The sequence below is a fragment of the Tachypleus tridentatus genome, chromosome 13 (assembly GCF_004210375.1).
Source record: "Tachypleus tridentatus isolate NWPU-2018 chromosome 13, ASM421037v1, whole genome shotgun sequence".
In the NCBI taxonomy this organism is placed as follows: domain Eukaryota; kingdom Metazoa; phylum Arthropoda; class Merostomata; order Xiphosura; family Limulidae; genus Tachypleus; species Tachypleus tridentatus.
This window is the reverse complement of record NC_134837.1, coordinates 236,536,064-236,555,472: the sequence shown is the minus strand read 5'-3', so window position 1 is coordinate 236,555,472 and position 19,409 is coordinate 236,536,064. Positions and strand designations below refer to the sequence as shown.

The 19,409-nt window shown below is 32.6% G+C and overlaps 1 protein-coding gene across 2 annotated transcripts in view; it reads right to left on the bottom strand.

Moving 5' to 3' along the window:
• LOC143239894 (uncharacterized) overlaps nt 1-19,207 on the bottom strand; it is a 30,742-nt gene extending 11,535 nt beyond the window's left edge. For both annotated transcript variants that reach the window (XM_076481515.1, XM_076481516.1), the window contains exon 1: nt 19,079-19,207. The gene's annotated coding sequence lies outside the window, so the exon portion shown is untranslated. The remainder of the gene's footprint in view (nt 1-19,078) is intronic.
• Between the last annotated feature and the right edge of the window lie 202 nt (nt 19,208-19,409).

Below are 19,409 nucleotides of genomic sequence, written 5' to 3'. Positions count from 1 at the left end.
TACAAGTTTCAATTGTTTCAAACAGTAGTCATAAAACACGTGTTTCTTAAAGAAATATTAATATCTTATATTAAAAAAATATAATATCTTATATTATATTATCGAAGTTTATCACAAAGCAACACAATAAATTATCTGTGCTCTACTTATCACAGGTATCAAAATCCGGATTCTAACGTTGTAAGTCCGGAAATATACTGCTGTGCCACTGGGGAAGGGCTTGCTTGTTTGTTTGATTTTGAATTTCGCAGTATAAGACTAAAGTGAAAGGCAGCTAGTCATCATTACCTACCGTCAACTCTTGGAGTACTCTTATACCAACGAACAGTGAGATTGACCGTCACCCATAACGTAACCACTGCTGAAAGAGCGAGCATGTGTGTTGGGACGGGGATTCGAACCCACGGCCCTCCAAGGAGTGCCCTAACCATCTGGGTATGCCGAGCCTTTGTGGGTTGCGCTAACTGACAAACAATGGTGTGTGCTAAGGTATTTTATTGAATTTATTTCTTATATTTGACATACGTACGTACAGTATTTTCCCTTAATTATGGGTCTTTGTAGACTAGTAGAATTACTCGTATTTAACAATTTTACATTTCTTGACACTTTTGTGAGTCAAAAGTAATTGTTGAGCCCCACAGGGGCTCAGCGGTATGTCTGCAGACATCCAACGCTTATAAGATTTGATAGTATTTGCCACTCTCAATGTGAAATATAGCATAAAAATATTTATTGATTTGTACGTTAATTTGCATGTTTCAAAGTTGTTGTTTTTGGAATTAAGCACAAAGCTCCACAATGGGCTATCTGTGCTTTGCCCATCAGGGGTATCGAAACCCGGTTTTTAGCGTGGTAAGTCCGCAGACATACAGCTGAGTCACTGGGGGGCATAAGTTTCAAAGAAAACTTTGTTAGAATATTATTATATCATGCATATAAAGATATCAATACTTATAAACTTTTACATAAATAATTCGTTTGTGAAAATGGTTTTCTCATCTGTGTTATTTATAGAATATTTCGTGGATATTTTTGTTAAATAAACGACATAAATTATCCACATTTGAAGTGGATGTTCTTTATTAGTACCTTGTTTTATATTTTTTGGTCATTTAAATCAATTGAGATTATCAATATTATTTAAGATAATTTATTAAGATATATCCGCAAGTATAACTGTCACCTACAAATTTTTGTTGTTGTTAGGTTTACGGACTGTACTTTATACTTAAAAGCATCAAACGTTGCTTGAAAATGTATGTCCTCCTGCTGTCTGTAAGATTATATTGTAGACTCGTGCAAAAGGTACATTGAAGTTTTTGGGGCCCGGCATAGCCAGCGTGTTAAGACGTGCGACTCGTAATCTGAGGGTCGCGGGTTCGCATCCCTGTCGCGCCAAACATGCTCGCCCTCCCAGCCGTGGGGGCGTTATAATGTGACAGTCAATCCACTATTCGTTGGTAAAAGAGTAGCCCAAGAGGTGGCGGTGGGTATTGATGACTAGCTGCCTTCCCTCTAGCCTTACACTGCTAAATTAGGGACGGCTAGCACAGATAGCCCTCGAGTAGCTTTGTGCGAAATTAAGAAAAAAAAAGTTTTGGGTCTCCTCTACGTCGAGTGTACATGAACATGTCCTATTAGAATGTAACACAGTAGTCCATTTAAATCAGTGTAATGAACACCGTACTAAAAAGTGCTTCCTCATTCACACATACCGCAAATCAACGGATTAGAATTAACTATTAAGTTACTTGTGATATTGTAGAAGGTTTTCATCTATTCAAAATGTTAATAAATACGTTATCGGGTCTTAATATTGTAGGAAATAAAGCTGTTTTCTTCGACTATTTAATTTATTTGCTATATTAAAGTAAACTTCTTTTTTAATACGAAATATTTATTTAATGTTCAGTACTAATATTTTTTAAATATGAATGGTGCGCCTATGCGACGCATAAGCTAAATGACCCGGCCGGAGAGCGCTTAGGTTTGAACTTATTTGCTTGTTGGCGCATAGCTACACAATGGTTTATTTGCACTTTGTCTACCATGGGAAATGGAATCCTGAATTTTAGCCTTTCTAAGTCTCTAAACTTACCACTAACACACCGAGAGTTTGGGCATAGTTATCTCTAACTTAGAACTGTTGACCAATCAACAGCACCTAGTACCTGTACAACTACTGCTACTAAATACTGATATTATCTGCTACTCATATAACGTCCTCACAACTGAAAATATGTAGTGTGTCTCAGTTCTAAACTTGGATTTTTAAAGTTGCAGCCCACCATATTAACCAGTAAGCAACTCTCAGCCCAGATGCATTTGAAACTAATGTTTAGAAAATATTTGAAAGTTGTTGAGCCTTTCAGAGTTTCTGCTATTTTATAACACATTGTGAAGTTACCTTTTGATATTTGTACATCATTTTGAAATTAGCTTTGATATGTATACATTTTTCTGAAACTAAATTTTTATTTGTATATATTGTTCTGAAACTAACTTTTGATTTGCGTACTGTGTTCTGAAACTAACTTCTGATATGTATCTATATTTTGTTCTTATCACCTGCCTCTTATTTTATCGAAATATTTGCTTTAATTTGTATTTATTATAATGCTTCTATTTGTGTTACGATAAACAGATTTTGTTTAACACATTAAAGAGCTGCAGGTGAAATTAAAACATTTCACAATTTACATCATTAAAGCTTTCTGATCGTATAAAATGCATTATTTATGTTGATCAACATAAATTTTGTGTTTATTATAATGTTACATAATATAATGAAAATATCATCCGACCTTCAAACAGGCATACATACAGATTTTAAATACTAGTTATTATTACTTTCCTAGTATTTGTAATATAGTATTCTCCATCTTCGTTTTTAAGTCTTGTGTATTAACAATTTAAAAAGTGTTACTTAACAAAAAGTTTGTAGATCCATCGGTAAGCCTGAATTGATTTGATTAAAATCCATCATGCATAACGTTATACATCTGTTTCCTCTATACTTGATGGAGAGGTATTCAGCGAAATCCCATTGAAATTTTGAATGCGAAATTTTGAGTTCAGATTGTGATGTGTAAAGTCCTCTGGAAAATAAATGTCGGAATCTTAAACATTGAATGTCAGTTCTAATCCTTGAAGAAGCATTAGAATGTCATGAATAGCTTATCTGACTTTCATTTGTCGCAGTAGAATATTTTGGGAAATAAGCTTCATCAAATCCCAGCGTCTAAAAAGAAACACGTAACTGTCCCTTAAGTTGATTATAAAGTTGAGTTTTCTATGTATATCTAAAAAACTAACTATTGCATGAAAAGATATTTCAGTATGAAATATGTTCCAGTCACTTGATTTATTCTGATATGAAACCACCGACATCCTTTATACACGTAGAGACGCTATTAGTCATTTTCTGTTGACCTAGTTAAAAAAATAAATTCCCCCTAGCGGCACAACGGTATGTCTTCAGACTTGTACTGCTATAAACCAGGTTTCGATACCTGTAGTGGGCAGAACATGGATAGCCCTTTGTGTAGCTTTGTGATTAAATACAAAACAGAAAAGAAAATAGCTATAACTCCTCACTTTCGTGAGAAAAAAAATCGTAAAACATGAAATGTAATAATTTGATTTTTTGAAAATTTTTCTTTAATAATATTTGCAGTTATATTAAAGAGAAGTTTTACGCAAAAACTTTACAGTTCAGAACATTGTTTGTTTTAAGATGTAACTGACGAAAGAAATATATTGTTCGGTTGAGATTGAATACAAATGTAATTGTATAAAAAAGCATGTTCTATGTAACTTCAGTTTATAGCTCTGTGCCTTTTTATCACGGAAATGAGGACATTTCTTCAACATCAAATGAGAAACTAAAGTATGGGATATGAGATCTCAAAAGAAAATTTTTAAACACGTGTTTCGTTTCGGTCACGTAGCTTTATTGTATACGTTCAGTGAAGCTGTTAATTTTCACTGTTTTTAGAGGAAGTTTAAGAAGTATAGAGCACAAACTTAGATTAAATCATTAACCTGTTCTAAGTAATACAGTTTTGCCACTAGCATCTTGTAATTAACTTCGTGAGAGTGCATTCAGTTAGAAAGTGAGCAAAACTCGTATATATGTATGTGTGTGTAGACTCTGTATGGAGGCCCAGTTGCTTAAAGTTTCGTAAGAATTTGTTTGACACTGAATAGCTTGTAGTTGATATAAACAATCAAAAAACCGTGCAATATTATCTGAAGTAATAAGGGATGGCGTCATTAAGAGTAGAGTTTTGTAAGAACTTTGCAAAGTGGTCATTCAACTGATGCTATTTAGAGTTTTCTCAGTTTTCTAAGAAGTTTGCAAAGTGGTCATTCAACTGACGCTTCTTATAAAGAATAACTCTTGTAAATTACTCGAGTCGTGTATGGTCAACTGGAAATTGCTAACGTTATGAGTCGAGAGGTGAATAGAAACACGGACATATTCTTAGAGCTTAGAGACACACCTACTACAGTGTCTCTTTGTAGTTACAACAAATTGACTTTGTTTCTTTTACATTTCAAATAGTAAGTGTGTTTTTACTTATATATTTTAAACATATCTCTGTGAACTGGTTGACAATAACAGTTTACAGATATGACATTTTGTAGAAATTAATAAGTCAAAGATAATCATTATTAAATACTAAGGTGTTTAGATATTTAATATATATACATAATACATTTCTTAAGATATTTGTTAAGCCCCCAAGGGGCTCAGCGGTATGTCTGCAGACATCCAACGCTAAAAACCAGGTTTCGATACCCGTGGTGGGCAGAGCACAGATTGCCTATTGTGTAGCTTTGTGCTTAATTCAAAAACAACATATCTGTTTATTCCTTGAAGCTAGACGAACTCAAATTTAATTGCCAACGCAATTAAAACGAAGGGTAAAAATATATGGTAGTTTAGATGCTGTATAACTTATACCCTTGTTTTACTAGAACTTCTTGGCGCTGTTTTTTTACGCCGTATTTGAAGTGGTGAATAATGTGAGGGTACGTGTACCCCCCATTTCTCAAATTTGACATTTTTCGTCTCTTACTTGTGCATCATAATTAGGAATTCCAAACAATGAAAAAAGCCATCACCATTCTATGCTTAAGCGTACTTCAAGTTCAGAATTCCCACTTCGATCACTGCTTATACGTTTCTAAGGGAATGGAAATATTAATAGGAACAAATACTCAAAGAAATGAAGTTTCATTGTGGGATTACTAATCTAGTTAAATATAATATTGCTAATGAGAGGTGTTATGTGTCATCAAATAATTTATTTGCTTCCAGAAAACTGAATTATCAGAACGCTATAATAATTTATGCACTAAAAAGAGCTTTTCAAGTAAGCTAATACCATAACTGAAGCACGTGATTAAGATGCCAAACAGTTAGGTGTGCAGGGAGGCTTGTAGTGATACACGAGCGTGAGGACCATATAAATGCAATAAAGAAACATCATGAGTAAATTGAGATTAAAGTAAACCAGCGTCTCTACCAAAGAAGTGCGTGATACCCTTCCATAATAGTGTTGTCCATAAGCGATCTGGCTCTCATGAACGCTTGAAACTGGTTTTTAACTTGCAAAGTGCAATCCACAACTGTTTTAACAAAATGAGAAGTTTCAGGCACACCCGCAACGAGAAGTTGTAAACATTGTTCAAGTACTGAACTTAAAACACTCATGACAGAACTACCAAACTTGAAGTTCTTTACATTTTGATGTCAGTATAAAAATCGTCTGATTCTTCACTACTCAGAAAAATTCTGGTAAGAACGCAAAAAAAGAAAGAACATACTGTTTATAATCAACAAACGTGTTCCATATTTGGAGAAACTTAAGATTAATAAAAAGAAGTTTGCACTTCGCGTGTTGATAGTTTGATTATATCTTAAGAAAGTTACTAAACAACACAGGTAAACTAATAAGTATGGTTTAACTCATCTCCAAATGTGTTTTAGCCAGACAATTATTTATCGATACTGGTAATGGTTGTTACTAAGTTTAAGTTAATCAAGAAAGTTTGCTACGTGATTTTCACAGTTTTTACAAGTTATTATTACATGAAATAAAGAGAAATTCAGAGATGTAATCAACCATTATTTTGAGACATTTTCGCGAACCAGAATTTTTACCTCCCTTAAAATTGTCAAATTTAACTCATATCTTAAATTTTAACTAACTGTTGTAGTTTAAGAAAATCAGAAGTTTGAGTAACTAAGTATAACATGTTATGCAGAATTAAGGTTGATGAGATTTGATTAATATCCTCCGTTGTTAATACAATTGACAAGTATAGTAAAATAAAGTAACGTTAATTAGTAAATAAAAACTTTGTGACTTCAGTTCTGAATCATATAGAAAGGCTGATTATTATGGGTTTATTCAAATATATTAGTCAAATGAGCAATTTGTTGAGCATTAGAAAACTAATTAAAACAAACTTTTGTCATTTAAACAGAAAAATACATTTGTTTTGGGTTTCCAAATTAGCTGAGCTTCTTTCACTTTTAATCCTTGAATTTCAGTACATTATATAATGAAAACAATTAAAAAAACAAATAATATTGTCAAACAAACATGAGCTCAACGGTATCTCTGAAACACATTGAGAAACTTTTCATTAGATGTTTATAACGTCTACTAGTGGCCAAGCGTGTTAAGGCGTTCGACTCGTAATCCGAGGGTCGAGAGTTCGAATCCTGGTAACACCAAACACGCTTGTCATATCCGCCGTGGAAGCGTTGTAATGTGATGGTCAATCCCATTATTCGTTGGTAAAAGAGTAGCCCAAGAGTTTGTTGTGGGTGGTGATGACTAGCTGCCTTAACTTTCTAGTTTTACACTCCCAAATTAGGGACGACAAGCGCAGATAGCCCTCAAGTAGCTTTGCGCGAAATTCAAAAAACAAACGTCCACTAGACTTTGGCGTTAGCGTGCGCCAAAATTATTTAACTGGTTGTTCAGAAAACAGGGAATTTAAACCTTGTCCCATATTAGAACAGTGTACTTGTTATAGTGAAATATTATTTTACAATTACTTAATTCGGACGGTTGTTGACACGTTGTCATATAGTATAATTTGATAAATATATATATATATAATTTCATCATACTTTATTTTCATTACCTATAATCTGCCACAGAGGTAAATGTATTTAATTTAAATGTTGCATGTGTTTGAAATTATACTAAACATACAGTTTAATTATTGTTCGTTTTATTTTATTTTAATTCATTTTAATAACCCGTGGTTTGGTTTGAATTTCGTACAAAGCTAGTCATCACCACCCACCGCCATCTCTTGAGCTACTTTTTTACCAACGAATAGTGGGATTGATCGTAACGTTATAACACCCCCATGGCTGAAAGGGTGAGCATGTTTGGTGCGAAGGAAATTCGAACCCGTGAACCGTGATATGTTTGCGGATTTACAATTCTATAAAGAGGGTTTCGATACCCGTGGTGGGAAAAGCACAGACAACCCATTGGGTAATTTAGTGCTGAAAGTACAAAGAAACAAACAATAAACCTGCAGAAGTATATCACCAACTACTTGAAAAGAAACTCTAGTATTAAATGGAAGTCTCTTTGGCAGAAGATAAGACAAATAAAATGTAACTGAAATAAGCAACTTTTTCATTTAGTTAAGTTTTTTAAACAATTAACAAAGGAAAGGCCATCAATTTTTATTGTAGATATTTTTGTTTTGAAGCGGGTGTACGTCATCTTATTTATTAATAGCGAATGGTACAGAGATTTGTAAATGACTCATCACTTGATTCCTAACAAGCACTTAACAACATTAATATTTAAGTGAAACTGAATAATTCGCATTGAACGGCACAAAGCCAGTGATAACTCTGGTGTAAAAACAACTTCTTCCATTAACCCATTAACATATTCAGTGTTTTAAGCAAACTTTGTTTTTGTTTTTGAAGTACTGCTAACAAATCAGTTTACCCGAGCTCAGGTATAATCGTAAAATCTAAGAAAATCGGCTGCATCTCACAAAGTTTTTGTTTTCTAACAACGCATTTCAGGCATGCGAGGCTAGATAGACATTATTATATCCCTCGTCGGATCCGTTTCAAAAGTCTAATCGTTGTAAGATACTTTTTGACAACTCTGAGCTTTACTTTTAAGCATTTTACAACATTAACTGAAAATGTTCTTGAATTATGAGGTAGTGAACACCGTTAAGAAATACGTCACGTGTTATGGGACAATAGGAAGCTCTCGGTTTTTTTTTAACTTAATGTCCCCCAGTAACACAGATCCTCCGCTGAGACAGAGGTAAGTCTTCGGATTTACACCATTAAAATCAGGGTTTCGATTCCCATCGGTGGATACAGCAGATACCCCGATGTGGCTTTGCTATAAGAAAACACACACAGTGGCATAGCGGGATATCTTCAGACTCACACCGCTAAAATCCGGGTTTCAATACCCATAGTGGGCTGAGCACAGATAGCCCATTGTGTAGCTTTGTGCTTAATTCTAAACAAATAAACAAACTTAACTTAATTGTTGCGTTCTGTTGATAAACTGTTTCAAAACTTACTCGTTGAAAACTTCGAATGATAAAATTTGTAAAACTCGTAAAAAAGTCCTTAAAATAGATATGTTTATAAACACCTCTTTTCAGCTCTTCAATGTGTTGCCTAGATTATACAGTAATTATTGAACATCTGTAATTAATAGAAAAGCGATATTACTAGTACGTACACTAATATTCGTTTCACATTGAATTATCTTAGTCGTCTTATACAGATCTCCCGCTGTCACAATCTTTTGAAATTAGGGAAATCACTCGACACAAAGTCACGATCACCGTAGCAATCATGTCTTTTCTGATAACGACCTTGACAGTCCTAGATATAAATGCTGTTAATGAACATGCCTCGATGACAGCAAATCAGCAGTATATTTACTTCCCCCCCCATATGAGATCTGGTATTTAACACGACAGATTTCAAACCAGTGGCTGATGCTGGGAACAAACGGGATATTATTATTATTTCAAAATTTTCTTGCTTGATAAACTTGTGATACATCCCAGAATCCTATCAATGTTCGTGTCTTTTGTTACATTTCTACGTACGAAACTAGCTGGAGGTTCTTACAAAAAAAAACACATTCTGATTGAAATAGAAGTCGTCGAATCTGATGCCAGAAACGATTAGTTTTTTGTGATTTTCGTTAGGAAATGATGTTTTTACCAGAAATATATTTTTTATTATCTAGTTTAAGCTTTATTTTGTTCGTAATTTTATACTAAAATTTTTCTATAAATACGCTGAAGACAGAAGACAAAATCCAGCTTTTGTGATAATAATTTTACTCAAACTTAATATTCACTTGTGTAAATCGAACGCATATCTGCCACCAGGCATAAATTTCAAGTATAATTGTTTTAACGTTTCTAATCGATACTTTTTTTCTCAACTTTGTACATTTAACAATTCTGTTTTTCTATTGTTAACGATCTACTGTGGTACATTAATTGCATTACCGCATCAGAAGCATTTTTTAAAATGTTTATAGCGTCAAAATGAAACAGTGTAAGTGTTATCTCTTGTTATCTCTAATCTCTTCCATTTATAATTCCGGCAAAAAAGTGCAGATAAACATGATGGACAGAGTAGCAAGGAAGGTTATTACTATTTTTACTTATCAATATTTCCAAGTCCCTGACTTTCAAGTGATTCAGAGGCGAATATTTTATTTACACACCGGTTTATAAAATCATAATTCAAACAAAAGTCATCTCTTTAGCCAATTATATCAAGAAAAATTCGGATCATGATGTCCTAATAATTAACGTATGTGGGTGCGTTTGTTTGTAATTAAGTACAAAGCTATGCAGGGGTATGTAAAAACCGGTTTCTAGCGTTTTATGTCCGCAGGCATTCCGTTACTTAGAGGGTGGGTCAAGTTGCTTATTTAGAATTCGGGATACAAGATGCGATGGTGGGGTGAGTTATAAAAGTAAGAGTCACTTCCCTTATTCAGTTTAAAAAGCCCAACAGTGCCTTTGTGGATTGTTTTTTGTTTTTGAATTTCGAGCAATGCTACACGAGGGCTAACCCTTCTCTTTTACCAACGAATAGTAAGATTGACTGTAACTTATAACGCCTCCACGGCTGAAAAAACGAGCATGTTTGATGTGACGGGAATTCGAACCCGCAACTCTCGGATTAGGAGTGGAGTGCCTTAACCACCTGGCCATGCCGGGCCGTCGTTGTGAAGGCTGGATCTGCTGATTAGCAGCTATCTCTTTGGTCAAAATTAAGGACGAATATACATAAAACCTAGGGATCGCTGACTTAACCGTTAAGCTTACTAATGAGTAAGATGTTGTCACACCTAAAAATGTTAATTACAAAAATGTCATTAGAATAGATATGAAAATATATATAGTCAAACCACTATCAGTTTCGATATGTCATTTTTAGTTTTTCTCAATTTGGTGGTAGCAATTTCGTAAATATAAATATATTCAGTGTTGATAGTGTACCTCTAGGCTTATAATATGACTAAATTGAAAAAAAATGCCGGTTTCCATGCTGAAACTCGAAAATTATCTCAACGTTGAAAACAAACATATTGTATAAACACATGTATTTTGAACTAACTATAGTGCTATATGTTTATTTTTATTGTAAAACATATAGAATTGAATATGTTACATTTAAATGACAATGAACATGCACACTAGCAAATCACGTGACTATCACAACTGATATGCAATTGCAGTGGAACAAGTTGACATTATTTGACATTTAATATGTAGTATGCTATCGAAAATTGAAGACATTTGGGAATAGTATGGAAAAACTTTTTTTTTCTTCCAACACAAAATATTCATATGCTCAAATCATAAAGAAGTGCACCCCAGTGGCTCAGCAGAATGTTTGCGGACTTACGATGCTAAAAACCGGTTCTCGATACCCGTGGTGGGCAGAGCACAGATAGCCCATTGAGTAGCTTTGTGTTTAATTCAAAACAACAGCAACATAAAGAAGTGTTCAGTTCGGGTATTTAGAATTTCCAAGAAAGGACAAACTTTTACAAAATCTTTCTAGCCTCTCGTATTGGTCCCGGCATGGCTAAGCGCGTAAGGCGCGCGACTCGTAATCCGAGGGTCGCGGGTTCGTGCCCGCGTCGCGCTAAACATGCTCGCCTTCCCAGCCGTGGGGGCGTTATAATGTGACGGTCAATCCCACTATTCGTTGGTAAAAGAGTAGCCCAAGAGTTGGCGGTGGGTGGTGATGACTAGCTGCCTTCCCTCTAGTCTTACACTGCTAAATTAGGGACGGATAGCACAGATAGCCCTCGAGTAGCTATGTGCGAAATTCCAAAACAAACAAACAAAAAGCTTCTCGTATTCATGTCTTTGTGATCTATCCATAGAACAGTAGTTCACACAGAAAAGTTAATTTAATTACAATATGCATGTAAACAGGTTTTTGAGTATTTTTGGTCAAATTAACAATGACGGTTTGGTCGATTTCAAAATATATTTGTGACCGACTTCATTAATAAGCAAGGTTTTAGAAGTAATCGACCGAAGTCACTCTTGTACTAACCTAGTATAACACCAAATTCAGACTGTTACTTGGAAGTGAAAATTTTGGTATATTTTTAGTGATAAGTTGAATACGTTATTGTTGGAACGTTACACAGGGATGAGCCACAAATTAACACCGTTAACACCGTTCTGTTAACTCTTAAACAGCGGGGATATTGTAGGTAGCAGCATCAGTTGATGACAGCCGCTGTTGACCTCAATGCATATAGATTAGGCTTGGGTCTTATTTAATATGTTTATTACACTTTAAATGTGGGGGATTAGCATATTAATCGTATTCTGAGGTCTAGTCTTCATATCCTATGTATAATAAAACTCACCCTAGAAAGAATATCTGTGTGTTATATTCAAGATTAGATCAACTGTTTGTTATATTTTAATACAGGAATGTTTCTCATTGCATTGGTTTGAGCAAATGGCAAAACACAAAACAAACTAGATAATAAATTACATATATAACAAACGATACAGACACAAACCGGACTTAATTTATGGGGTTTCTCTAATGTGCTACTGTTGCGTGATACTGTGTAGTTACAATGTATTTTAAAGTTTATTATTTTAATTGGTATGAACTTTTGCATGAAAATTCCTTCCCGCGAAAATTAATACGGAAAAGTTACACACGCCTTTAAAATACGATTGCCATTTCCTCTCAACGATCGGCGTGATGCATGTAGTTAATAAACCATTCGCTTTTAGGTACTTCAATCCGTTAATAATCTGAATTCAAACACGCTCTGTTTTCTTTTAATTTACATGCACAATTATGAACAATTCACTCTTGAAATTAAAGCTTCCTTATACTGTGTGAAAATATAAGGTTTTAAGAAACTTTATAAAACGGCTCTAAGTGTTGCCATAGAATAGCGACTGCAGTGCATATTAAAAATATGTATATCAACAAGCAACATGCTTGTTTAAAATGCCGAGTATTAACTAAATAAAAGGAACCTTGGGAAAAACTCTTCCCATTACACAGGATCTTCATTCTACAATTATGAACCCGAAGTATATTAATGATAAAAACTGTGTATACTATAGATCTTTTAAACGAATAAGGTTGTTTCATTTTCCCAATTATTGTAAATTATATCCACCAAATTTTGAAAATAATTAATCAAATATTTCAATAAATATATACATCTACTTAGGAAGTTTCAAATACTAAGTAATATATACTAATATACAATATCACTGCATTATAGAAAACTCGTGAAATGTTTAATAAGCTTTTTAGGTTATTCATTCATCCTTAGTTTTTCATATTCGTTAGTATTAGAACATTTTATGGCTCGGGTTAACTTCAGTGTTTTTAAATTTGCTATATAATAGCATTACAACATTGTGACTTTTTATGTTCAGAAAACAATTTATCCTTATTAGGCTAAGGTATTTTTGGTAATTGACTCTGGCCATGATTAGTAATCATTATCTAGTTTTAAAATCTTTAAAATAATATGAAAAAAAGGCCATGTAAATATTAGTTGTGATGTAGAGTCTACACAAAGTTCTAGTGGTTGTTAGAAATGGAAATACTGACATTTTAAACAATAAATTAACAAGTACACATGCATTAATGAAAAACGTTTTTTAATAACTTGACATGTCTATCTTTAAAGTCGTTTTATTATATTAGAGTGTTTTAAAGAGACAAAATTTATTATCTTGAAGTGATATAAAAGCAATATCTTGTAGTATGAAACATTTTTGAAAACTGTCAGTGACATTAATGAGAAACTCTACTGTGAGACTACGATTTCAACTGCCAATAAGGTTACGATTATGAGTAGTTTTACTTTCAAGCATACAGACTGAGAAATGTTAGAGTCAAACTACGAGGGAAAAAGTTTGTTATAAAATGTTTAAGATCATTTTTTCACCAATTGCTAAGGGAACTTGAAAGCACCACTCGGGTTCAAATGGTAGTCGCTTAAGTTGATTTGATGTTTTACTGCTTATGGAGACCAAAAATAATGATAATTAAAAACTAATATAAAATAAATGCGACAAGCATTATGTATTGTAAACTTGTAAACTGAGTTAACCTCAGATTTTCTGTAAACATTTGGAAAGGTGTCACATAAAAGACTTGTTAAGAAATGATCTCTATAGTATGGGGGATAAATTAAGTTCAATCATACTAGATTAACGTCACAAGTGTGGTACTTCAAGGATAAGTGTTTGGACCTTTGTTCTTTATAAATGAACATTAGATTGATGTTACAAGTGGGGTACCTTAGAGCTCAGTGTTTGAGCATTTTCTTTTTCTGAATTAAAACTAGGTAATGTGAGAAGTAGGGTAACTCAAGGCTCAATATTTAGAGATTTCCTCTTTCTGAACTGAATTAATGATATACATAAAGAAATGGCCAATGAATTACTTAAATATATTGTTGATATTAAAGTCTTGGGTATTACTGGCCGTATTGCTTGATAAAACAATTTAGATTATTCGGTAAATTTGGCGAATAAATGGCAAATGGAATTTAATAATAACAAATTCAAGGTGGTGCATGTAGGCTATCATAATTTTGACCAGAAGTGTAGGTTTGGGGTAACAAAATATTAAATAAAACGGTTTTGGCTCTCTGATTGGTCAGGCTATTAAGCCATAAACATATTATATTGTTGTTAGTTGTGGGATAAATAGGATTTTAGATTATGTCTACAAAAGCATTGAATACAGGTCTAAATAAGCTATAATTTCACTATTTTATTACATAGATCACTACTTAGGTCACGTTTAGAATATTGTGCTCAGTATTGGACTCCTTATCTGTGAAAGAACATTGAGTTGAAAAGAGTTATCACGCAAGAGCCCTGAAGTTGTTTTTCCTTTGAAAAAAAATTGAGAGTTAGAAGGAATTTGGACTAAGAACTTAAAACTGTTAATATAATTAACAATGTAGATGTATTATCTTTATTATACCTTATGGTGAAAATTATAAGACTAGGAGACGCAAATTTAAATTTTGGTAGTGTCATCTTTAGATAAGAAAGTTTTTTTTGTAATAGAGTGGTTGGTCTTTGGTATGAGGTACAAGTATTAAAATTTAAGAGAGGACTAGATAAACATCTGACTGTTAATCACTGGCTGTGAGAAGATGGACTACCTAAATGGATCGACAGACCACTTATTGTTCTGTGGGGTCATCATGTTAACTATCATGTTAAATGCTCGACAAAGTAATAAAAGCGTCAGCTCTTGGTCATACTAAGACTGATGGTGTCATTGGTGTAACTTAGTAATAGCTTTATTTGGTCACTGGAAGTGACATTAATGTGGGTAAATAAAGGTATTGTATTCGATAGAAGTAAATCAGAGCAGATATTGGATGCTGCTACTGATGCAAGTCAGTAAAAATATATTAACATAAAGTTAGTATCATTAGCATCCGCTAATGGCATGTTTAACTTCATTAAAAGTCGGTGTTATCAGTAGTATTCAGTAAATATGAAATCAAAATATTGGTAATACCAGTAGTCAATCTGCCATTATGCTTCGATTTACATATACTTAGGTTGAATTATTTTAACGTTGTTGACATTTTGTGCAATGCGTGAATTTGAGCTCGTTACGTAGAAAGCCATATGACTGGCTAAATAACTTTACGTCATTCTGTAATTAATTACTTATTAGTTTAGAATTGATTTACAGATTTTCTGATGGGCAGAAAGCTGATTTGGATATTGTTGAATAAGTTTATCTATGTATATCGAAAATGTTATGGTTTGAAAGTTTTTGTTTATCAAATCACAGTTCTGAGTATTTTTTATCTTTTCCATATAATAATGAACTATATTAAATATGTGTCAAAATATTTAGTTTGTAATGCAAAATAATTTGATATTCGAGTTATGTAATTTATCTTTATATTGTATATCTTATCAGCATGATTTCTATGCTCACTATAAAATAGTTTCAAAGGTAAATTTTGTGGCAACTGTTTAAAACAAAACGAAAATGGATCAAAATCGAGACTTCAGTCGTCAAGAAAATCGATACTTCTTCATGTTAATTGAAATAATGTATTTAAATAGCTGAGAAATATTTCAAATCTAGGAAAGTTACAAGTAGCCTAGTAAGAGATTAGTATTAAAATAAGATTGCATTACAATTCCTGTAGCATACACAATTTTTACAAGAATCGTTACAAAATACGAAGTCGGATAATTGTAAATGTAATGTTATTAATATGAAATTATCAAATTTTAGCTTTATGTCTAAATAAAAGTGATTTTCTGTTAATACAATGACTATGCATGAACAACAGTTTACGATGAAATAAATTTTAATATAATTGGTGCTGTAGCCTAAAGTTGACCATTTCGTACTAACTCAAGCTGTTAATAAAAAGCTAAATTATATTCTTAAAAATCTAGTTGTCCTCCGGTGGGACAGAGGTAAGTCTTGAAACTTACAATGCTAAAATCAGGAGTTCGATTCCCCTCGGTGGGCATAGCAGATAGTCCGATGTGGCCTTGCTATAAGACAACACACACAAACAAAGACAGTTGGTATAATTTATCACTATGCATATAACCTTCATAGAAAGCTTTTAATACAGGTCTTTGAGAACAGATCTTTTTAATTGTTTGTTTGTTTTTCTTCCTACGAATGCAAATAATTAACTTATTCTCTAACAGCGCTCCTGATACGTCTTGATTAATTAAAATTACTTGTATTTGTGCTCAAACAACTTTATGTTGTTTATTCAACGGCTACGAATCCATAAAGCCCCATCACTGGTTCAGCGGTAAGCTTCAGGGCTTACGATTCTCAGTTTAGGAATTCATTCCTGTGATAGACATAGAAAAAATAGCTCAATGTGCAGCTCTACGCTTCAAAGTAAAAGAAAAAAAGTAAGTTGTGCCATAAACAAAAAAACAATTCGTAGTAAGTCTGTTAATAATATATTAAGCAAATAAAATAAAATGTATTTAATAAAGATATAAAAATAGTAAAAAATAAACGACAAAGGTGTTTTTGTAGCAAAACAGAGTACAAACTGGACATGGATTATCCAAGTATTAGGAGTACTGTCGGCAGTTAATGAATGATTATATTTATACGATAGTGTGTGTATGTGTTTTCTTATAACAAAGCCACATCAGGCTATCTGCTGTGTGCACCGAGGGGAATCGAACCCCTGATTTTGGCATTGTGAATCCGAAGACTCACTGCTAACACAGCGGGGGACTTATACTGTACCAAATTCGTACAGTAAGTATTTAGTGTATATCACATTATTTATTACCATATTTATTCACTGTATATCGCATTGTTTTTCAAAGCATATTTAGTACATTATAATTTATCAGTGATTTATAATCATTATCCGGTTGTTTTTAATAACAGAACAACATCACATTATATTTTTTACTCATGACAAAAATAACTCTCTCTTTTTTAAATATATTTTACAAACATGGTTTGGTTTACACAATAACAACGAAAGAACTACAAAAAGAAACTTTCCAACGTTACCCTCACGACTTGCTGAGAAGGCACGTTAGTCAAGCACTATCTCACGTGAAGGTACGCTCAACACCACTGAACTTTATGTTCATGTAGAAACGGGTAGTATTAGTGAACGACTGTTTTCCAAAATTTGACCTTCCAGTGCTATTAAAACTGAACGAGTTGTTAATACTGTTATCTGGAGATTTGACATTATGTTCGGAAGTAATAAGATATTTTATAAGCAACGTTTTTAATACATTCACTTAAAGACTTGTTTATGGAAGCATATTATACTAGTACAATAGTCAATTAACAAATATTTGTAAGCACAATCGTTGTTTGTTAATGAACAACTGACCTCACATAAATTTGAAAATTTGTTTCATACGGCAATGATGCACAAATTTTCAATTACTCATTGGAAATATTTTATTATCTACAAAAGTTGTAGATAGTAAAAGTTTAAAAATAATAAAAATACAACAATTTATTATATAACCAAACTAGATTTTCTTAGGTTTAGATAGTAAAAATTTAAAAATAATAAAAATACAACAGTTTATTACATAACCAAACTAGATTTTCTTAGTTGTAAATAGTAAAAATTTAAAATTAATAAAAATACAACAGTTTATTATATAACCAAACTAGACTTTATTAGTTGTAGGTAGTAAAAGTTTAAAAATAATAAAAATACAACAGTTTACTCTATAACCAAACTAAACTTTTTTAGTTGTAAATAATAAAAATTTAAAAATAATAAAAATACAAAAGTTTATTATATAACCAAACTAGCTTTTCTTAGTTGTAAATAGTAAAAATTCAAAATTAATAAAAATACAACAGTTTATTATATAACCAAACTAAACTTTCTTAGTTATAGGTAGTAAAAGTTTAAAAATAATGAAAATACAACAATTTATTATATAACCAAACTAGACTTTCTTAGTTGTAAATTGTAAACATTTACAATTAATAAAAATACAACAGTTTACTCTATAACCAAACTAGACTTTTTTAGTTGTAGATAATAAAAATTTAAAAATAATAAAAATACAAAAGTTTATTATATAACCAAACTAGTTTTTCTTAGTTGTAAATAGTAAAAATTTAAAATTAATAAAAATACAACAGTTTATTATACAACCAAACTAGACTTTCTTAGTTGTAGGTAGTAAAAGTTTAAAAATAATAAAAATACAATAGTTTATTATATAACCATACTAGACTTTCTTAGTTGTAGGTAGTAAAAGCTTAAAAATAATAAAAATACAACAATTTATTATATAACCAAACTAGATTTTCTTAGTTTTAGATATTAAAAATTTACAATTAATAAAAATACAACAGTTTATTATATAACCAAACTAGACTTTCTTTTATTTCCGGGCCCGGCATGGCCAAGCGTGTTAAGGCGTGCAACTCGTAATCTGAGGGTCGCGGGTTCGCATCCCAGTCGCGCCAAACATGCCCGCCCTTTCAGCCGTGGGGGCGTTATAAGTGATGGTCAATCCCACTATTCGTTGGTAAAAGAGTAGCCCAAGAATTGGCGGTGGGTGGTGATAACTAGCTGTCTTCCCTCTAGTCTTACACTGCTAAATTAGGGACGCTAGCACAAATAGCCCTCGAGTAGCTTTGCGCGAAATTCAAAAACAAACAAAACAAACAAAGCACTTGTACTTAGAATAAGCTAAAACCATCTTTGTTCATAATTAATACATATTGAACAACATTGAAAAAATATGTTTGAAATTCATACTAAGTGACTAAGAACACTATTTTAACAGTTCATTTAAAATATTAATCTGCTTGCATATTAAAATACGTCATCTTTGTTATAATTCAACTGAACAAACTTATTGAAAGTCAAGAAAAGAAATGCTAATTTAACAACAAATGAAAACAATGATTTTAATAGTTTAACAAGTATTTGAAAATGTCAGTAATCTCAAAAGGGTTCCTAATACATTTACTCACCAGCCCCAAAATAAAGTTGCAACTTGTACTCTTTTAGAGAGGAAAGTGTTACTTGACCTCTTACCGAGAGATCAGATATGTGATTAGTTGAGGACTCCCTCGCTTTGAAACAAGTTGTAACTTATATAATTATATCACGATTTATTATCATAATGTAACGGTGACGCCACCATGATCGAAGTCCTCGTAGCGCTCGCTGATTGTCTCACTCACTGACCAATAAACGTTCGCGGTGGTGAAAGAAAAAGAACATGCAGTGACGATACAGAACACTTCGTGAGCTTGTCTTCTTTACCACTTCTCACATTTTTTGTCGAATTTTGTAAATAAT